Here is an 8,406-nt window from a genome sequence, read left to right on the forward strand (position 1 = left end):
TTGTGTGTGAGCTGCCCTCAGAGCATAGCCACTGACAGCCGAGTGGTTTGGGTTCATGCTCGGGAACTGAACCCAAGCCACTGAAGTGGAGCATGCTGAACTTAACCACTAGGCCAGATAGCATATATTTTTTTAATAAGCTCTTAGAGTCGAATTCCATGCACATGTCATCTTGAGATTGATCTGGCTTCGCTGATAGAACGTTCTTATGCACGTTGTTCGGGTCTCATTAAGGAGAATTGTTTTACAGATATTCTTGCCTCTACTGCTCACATAGAACTTCAGCCTGTGTCTCCTGCTTCTGATCATGTGACTATTTAGAGCCAGTAAGAATGTTTTATTATTTTAGTATGCAAAATGTATTAGTAGGTGATACAAATGATAAACATTATTTTAAAAGGCAATAAATTTCCCAGAAGAAGTAGGACTCAGATGCTCTATTTCTTGTGGAAAATTGAGAAATAGCTAGGGTTAATTGTGGTCACCACCTCAATAAGTTTTGAAGCAGTAATAGATTATGTAAGAAACTAGAGAAGGGACCCTGACCAGAAAAAAGTTAGACAAATAAATAAGAAAAAAATTTGACATAGTTATTTTTATTAGGCACACATGCTAAAAATTAGGAAAACCACAAATTTTGCTCTATCACTTATATAGAAAAAAATAGAGAGTATTATAATGATACAGATGGATACTACATGGAAAATTGAATGTAAAACCAAGATATTCACCAAATATGAAAATGTAGTTAGCTTATGAGAAATAAAGAATGAAACCCACATATAACAAGGGGGACTTACATTTTAGCAGAATCCAAAACTATTACCTTCAAAGATGGAGGGAAAAAATTGTTGACCATTCAAATATAACCAGGGGACTAGGATGGAATCCCAGGAGGATGGGACTGGAATATACCCGGACTTCATCTGTATAGCTGTGTCACCTGCATAAAATCTTGCCTAAACTCTTTCAACAAAATTAAGTATATCAACCGAATAGTTTTGGTTTTGGTTTTTGCTTTCATAATCTCAGATGTATCTAAAGAGAGGCAGGATCAGAGAAGACTGTTCTACAGAAAGAACAAGATAGGCAGTGATTATAAAGTATAGTCAAGAGAAGAGAGACACCATATAGAATAGTCACAGAGACATCTATACTCATCACCTTGATCAGAATGAATGATCACTGAAGGCCCCATCAGCCTTTTTTCCTTTAGCAGATAACGTGTTTTGTAAGCAAGCTTTGATAATTAAATCTAATCTGCTTTCTAATACCTCTGATAATAGGAAGGGTGTTTCATTAGTAATACATCTAATTAGGATAGCTATTTGAAATACAGTTTTCATACTGTGAAACAAAATTGGTAACTAATTTATACAGCTGTCTATTGTGAATTTGTTTACAGGGAGTCTGTCTTGAAAATATGATGATCTCTACTTTCCTGGCAAAGTATATTTCTGTATCTGAAAAATTTAGTGGTAAAAACATCAAGGTATTACCTCTTAGCACTGTCTTACCAAAGGAGGGCACCAGTTTTTCTGGTGGCGAGACGAAAGTCAATGAAAACTAAATTTACAACACTCAAATATTGTTTAATTGTTAGGAATTTGATCACTACTTACATTTTAAAGCAACATGTGTTTACATTTAGTTTGAAAAACATGATTTATCTCCCATGAACCTCTTCAAGGTAGTAAATGAAGTATAAAAGGAAATTAAATATAATATGGGAAATGAGAAAGGTCTTAAGCATTCAAAAGGTTTAAACAAATTTCTGGAAGTAGGAAAGGAGATTGAAGGCTAGCATTGAAATAATTCTGTATAGGCAGCAGACAAAAAGAATGATACATCATGTGGGCTGATAGTGGAGGGGGAGACCAAACCACCTGGAACGCTGTGAAATTGGATTTAAGAGGCAAAAATTCCTACAGAGTGAAGAGTGAGGCTGAAAACAAAACTCTTAAAGGAAGGTGTATCTATAGAACTCTTCCATGAGCTGGACTTCTAAAGCCAACGCCATACCTCTGTGCAAAGAAACCAACAGCCCAGCATCCTTGACAGGAAAAACAGAACAAAACAAAAACCTCAGAAATCAAACAAAAATCCAAGCAAACAGATAATAAGCCATAGCGGCAACAACTAAAGGCCCAGAGAGATTTTGCTAAATAATTTGAACAGTATCCGGCATGACCTTGTGATTCTAGAGCGGGTTTGGGCACTGGAAAATGAAGCCTTCCACAGAGTAAGCACCCAATCAATATTCTTTGCTTATTGCAACATTACATCTGAGAGAAATTTAAAACAAAAATCTGTTATCTTAAAAGCAGTGTGGATGGTTTGGTAGTAAATATTCTCATTAACACTTTGCATTAGAGACAATAAATAAATAAATGCATTTAAATTTGAGGGAAAAATGATTTTAAGACTGTAATTATACCCCTAGCCATTTTTTTCAAGAAGTAAAGAAAAAAATTTTAGATATTCAAAAATTGAGTAATTTTTCCTTCTGTGTACCATTTTTGGGGAGAGTTACTTGGCAATACATTCCAGCAACATTAGAATGAAGCATCTTAAAAGGGATGACACAAAATTCAGAAAAGACTGGCTCTACCCCAGAAGAATAAGAATAAAATTCTCGGCAAATAGCTGGGCAAAGCCCTGGTGGCCTGACATCTGAGTGACAGGTAAGATGTCCTCAGAAGGGACCTCCTGAACTGAGTCTATGCAATCCCGAATATGATTCGTGAAGCTATGGTGAAGGCACGTTATTCGTTTGAGGGAGAAAAAAAGAGAACTAGAAAGCATTGAACAATATTTGTGTCTGTCTGCGTGTGTGGGAATGTGTATTAAAAGCATCCACACAATTAATTTCTGCTTAGGGAAATTGAAATTTAGGACCCTCATTTTTCCTACATCCTCCATTAATTTTACAGATTTTGGATATATGTTTTTGGAATCTGTGCTGTTTAATCCATGTGCTTTTATAAATATTAAATGCTCTATTTTTCCTTTATAATTCTTCCTTTTTTGCCACAAATTCTACCTTTTTCCTAATATGCCTGTTGTTATGTCTGCTCTGCTTTAGATAGAATTTGCTTGGCATATATTACTTTCACATATATATATAAATATATATGTATGAAGTAATATAAGATATATGTGTAGAGTGTACATGTATATGTATAAAATATATAATTATCTTATATATATAATAACATTATAGCAAATGCCCATGTAACTTGTAACCAATGTTAAAAATATTGGACAAGACCTTAGAAATCCCTTCTTGAGAATAACCCTCTTCTTATATCTGAGAGGCGATCAATATCCTGAATTTTGTTAACATAATTTCCATGATTATTTTATAGATTTAGTATCCAGCAAATCTTTTCTAAAGTGTAAATTGCTATTTTGTAGTTTTGAATTTTAAGTTGATCATGCTGCATGTATTCTTTTGTAACAATTAAATCATTCAGTATTGTGTTTGTGAGAGTAAAGCATACTCATCCATCTAAATTAACTTCTTTCATTTTTTTCTACAATGTAATATTCCACTACAGACCACATTATACTGATGATGAACTTCTGCATTGCTTCTGGTACTTGACTGACTCTGTAAAGGTTTGGGTTCATGTTTCTTAATGAAGATGCACTTGCAAACCTAGGATTGGAATTCAGCTCCTGCTTAGAGTAGATGACTATCCTCAACAGTACCAGAAAGTCCAAAGCTCTTTTCAAAAATGAAAATTACAATTTTCATTCCCAGAAAAACATATGAAATTCTCATTACTCTACCTCTTTACCAAAAGTTGCTGTGTGAGACTTTTTTATTTTTGTCAAACTGTTGTGTAAATAATAATATCTAGTAGCATTTTATATGGATTTTCTGATTACATATAAATTTGAGCACTTCTAAATACGTATTATGGACACTTAGATCTCACATTTCATAAAGCACAAGTACAAATAATTTTCCTTTATTTTTATGTTGGGCTTTCTGCAATTTTTCCAAGCTTCAGGTACCATTTTAATTGTTGTCCATATGCATAACCAGTTTTACCAGCCCCATTTACTGACAAATCCATCTTTCATCACTGAACCATAATATTAGCTCTTCTAAATATCATGTACTCATATGAACGTTTTTCTTATGTTGTTTATTCCATTTTGTTGATATGTTTGTCTATTACTTTCCTAATACCACACTGTATTAATTATTATGATTATAATATATAATATATATTATATATAATTATAATTTTATAATACATCCCTCAATTTATTCTTTATTTATTCTTTTCCTCAGAAATCTGTACGCATTTTGTTGTTTAACGTACATTATAGAATTAGCTTGACAACATTTAAATAAAATCTTACTAGGATTTTACTTGGGATGCATTGATTATAAAGATGAATTTGACTTCTTTGACGTTCTTCCAGTCCAAGAATGGTAAAACTCTGCACGTTTGAGTCATCTTAAATTACTATTGATAACTTTTTTTTAATCATTTTCCACAAGATCTGGTGTACTTTTTGCTGAATTTATTCTTAATAACTGGATTTTAAAATTCTATTGTAAGTCATATTGATGGTGTTTTACTTTCTTTGTAGCTCATATATAAAATGCAGTTCATTATTGTATAATGAGTTTGTGTCAACCTTGCTAAAATCTCTGTAAATTAGTATAATGGATCTGGTGATTCTTTTGAATTTTCTGTGTGTGTAATAATATCATCAACGATATGATAGTTTGTTTTCTCTTTTCCAATCATTATGTTTTTCATTTTACAAATCTTGCTCCCATGTCTACAACCTCCAATATGAAAAATTGAATTGTTTCTGGCATCGATGTTTATCTTGTCAATCTCAAAGGAAATATTTTAACATTTCATTGTTAAGTATGTTGCTTTCTAAAGGACTTTTGAACACAAACTTTATCAGGCTAAGAACATTCTCTTTTACTTCTACATTAAAATGTATGATTTTTTTAAAGAACATATCATGGACTAAGCTAATGATTTTGTTAAATCTTTGTTTCGGTGCATCACATTGTTTGATACGTTCATGAGAAGCCATCACTGCTTTCCAGGGTTTCTTGGAATCAACCTTTTTGGCCTTGATGTCTTACTTTTAAAACATTGCTGATTTCTGCTTGATAATCTTAAGTTTTTCTTCATCACATTTTTGTAAGTGAAGTTGGCTTTAATTTACTTTTCCATTACTTTCATGGTCAAGTTTTGATATCAAGATTGTTACAACATCATAAAATGAATTACAGTATGTCCCCTCCTGGTTTATGCTCAGAGAAATCATATGTAATATTGGAGATATTGCTTTGTTTCCTGTTTGGAAGAGCCTGCCAGTAAAGACATCAAGGCTTGAAATGATCTTTATAAGTTGATTTTTGATTACTGATTACATGAGTTTGTTATAGGATAATTCAGGTTTTGTATCTCCCTTTAGATTACTTACTTTTAGTGAAATACATGTTTCAAACGATTGTATATTTCACATGCATTTTAAATTTATTGAGCTACACTACTCATATGACCCTGATTTATCTTTTGAATGTTTGTATTATCTACAAAAGTGGTCAGCAAATTGTCAGCTGTGAGCCAGCCAGTTTTTATAAGTAAAGTGTTACTGGAATACAGTCATGATCATTCATTTACATATTGTCTATAATTATTTTGTGCCACAACAGTAGAATTGACTAGTTTCAACAAACCATATGGCCCAAGAAGCCTAAGGTATTTATCATCCTATCCTTTAAGAATGAGTTTATTGACACCTGATATATAATTACTTCTCATTTCATTTCGGATATTGGGTATTTGTTTCTTATTTTTTTAAACAGTTTCTCTAGATGTTTGTCAATTTTCTTTCTCTTTCGAGTTTTATTGATATATAATTGACATAGAACCTTGTGTTAGTTTAAGATGTACAACATAATGATTTGTTACATGTATATATTATGAAATGATTACCACAATAAGCTTTGTTAACATCCATCACCAAGGTCTGTCAATTCTTTAATGCTTTCAAAGAACTAACATCTCTTTGCTTTATTTCTTGACTTCTTTTTCTCTATACTCTTAATCACTATGTATATATTTATTATTTCCTTCCATTTCTTGTTGCTTTTTGCCAATTTCTTAAAATAGATGCAAAACAAATTTAACTTACTAATTTCTAAGATTAAGAATTTAAATTTCTAAACTTCTCTCCAAAATGCCACATTTTATAGTGTAGTGCATTTCTTGCTTTCTAGTTCAAAATATTTTCTAATTTCCATTATGATTTTTTCTTAGACCTTGAATTATTGAGAAGTGAATTTCTTAATTGTTAAATATATGACATTTTTCTGACACTGTGTTATCGATTTCTGGTATAATAATATTGTGATGAGAGATCTTACTGTATATAATAGATCTTGTTCTATTTGATATCAGTTTTTAAATTTATTGAGAAATGTAGCTTCTTTGAATCTTCTATGTACTCTTGCAAAAGATTTTTTTCAACTGTTAGATATTGTATTTATTTATGCCCTTTATGCTAAGTTTTTAAATTATGTCAAATTTTCTTTTCTTTACTGATTTAAAAATCTGTTGTTTGGTCCATATCTACCTATCTACTCACTTATATATAAATATGTATAGTTCCCAATGTTGAAACAACTATTGTCATTATTATTTTTTAAAAGTATATTTTAGGATTTGATAATAAGCCTCATTTCTATTTACCTTCCTAATAGACATAATTTATTATTTGTTGTATTACACCATGCTTATTTGATTTCATATATGTCTAGAAGATAGATCTTAACCCATATCTATATTTATATTTTCAGCACATGGCATATCCTAATAAAAAATATCTTTTGAATTAATCATCCTATGTATACAGAAATTGCTCTTTCTTTATATCTATTACTATTCCTGTAACATTCTTCTAGCTATCAGACATTGGGCTAGTTAATTAAGTTCTCAGCCTTTACTTTCTTGTCAATAAAATGGTGATAATAATACATACCTGATCAAATTTTTGTGAATATTAAGCATTATAACATATGTGAAAGAGCATAATAAATGAAGCAATATAAATTTTGATGTGACATCTTTGTCATAGCAGGTAGTGGTAGCAGCAAAAATAGAATTTTCTTTTTTTCATCTTTATTGAGGTATGATTAACATAAAAAAATTGTATATATGTTTAAGGTGTACAACTTTTTGTTTTCATATGTGTATACATTGTGAAATAATTGCCACAATCAAGCTGATTAGCATGTCCATCACCTCACATAGTTACCATTTTCTTCCTCTCTTTCTTTCCTTTTAATATGGAATGCTTCATGAATATGTTGGTCACCCTTGCACACAGGCCATGCTCATCTTCTCTGTATCATTCCAATTTTAGTATACGTGCTGCCAAACGAAGCACAAAGGATTTTCAATTCCAAGATTCACAGCTGTTAATTTGGGCTAAACATAATTATATTCCTCTGGTTCTGGGAAAACTTACCTGTTGTTTGTTTATAGAATTGAATATACATTAAATCAGTGCAAGAATTCTTGTCTTTTTGCTCATTGCTGTAGCAATCTGTAGCAATAAGGATAAACTAATGAATAATTTTATTCAACAAACATGAATATATGTATGCATATATTATATATAGACATAGTGTATGTAAGTATGCCTAGTAGGTGTGTGTGTATACTCACATAATCATATGATAGGTGTGTGATTAGTAGTAATTCCAGCACTAGTTGCATTAATTTTTATTAGTTTCCACTCTGTTCCAAAATGTGCTAAAATATATAGAGAGTGGTGGAGAAATTGACTATTGCTCAGATATTCTGCTAGCCTTAATTAGCAGTAGCTTTTTCCAGAGTGGCGTAGTACCTACAACTAGGATGCATAGATCCACCCTGCCTGGAGGTTTCTAAAGTTGGATGGAAATAGATTGAATTAACTTTCACCTTTTGAGTCCTATAACTTGTGTCAAAATTTTCCTCAGAATTGTATTTTATAGTCTTGATTGAAAAGTCTTTGTAAACCTTACTTTCATATGCTTTCTTTACTTTTAATTTAGAATCTATTGCATATTGTTATAACTTAAAAAATTTCCTAAGACTATGGGCAAAAATATGGAAGTGGTAAAATTATATTTTCACCTTGGTAATATCTACACCAAAACAGTAATAAGATAGAAACTCATCACTACTTTGTTCTGTTTCAACAATAATATTTACTTAAATAAAGTTTGTCAACTTGTGTCTTTTGACAATAAAGTCAAAGTAAACCATTAATCAAATTCAGCAGATATGAAATTAAGAATAGTAATGTGAGGTATTCAGATATTGCATACATGTAGTAGTAACTTGATCTTGTAGGAAATTAAATTTA

The 8,406-nt window shown here is 31.2% G+C and overlaps 1 non-coding gene across 1 annotated transcript; it reads right to left on the reverse strand.

Annotated features, from left to right (window-relative positions):
• Positions 1 to 7,333: 7,333 nt before the first annotated feature.
• On the reverse strand, positions 7,334 to 7,440 carry LOC124237693 (U6 spliceosomal RNA). Its single transcript, XR_006888081.1, has one exon. It is a non-coding gene; the product is annotated as a U6 spliceosomal RNA (small nuclear RNA).
• Between the last annotated feature and the right edge of the window lie 966 nt (positions 7,441 to 8,406).

Source organism: Equus quagga, chromosome 3, assembly GCF_021613505.1.
Source record: "Equus quagga isolate Etosha38 chromosome 3, UCLA_HA_Equagga_1.0, whole genome shotgun sequence".
Lineage (NCBI taxonomy): Eukaryota > Metazoa > Chordata > Mammalia > Perissodactyla > Equidae > Equus > Equus quagga.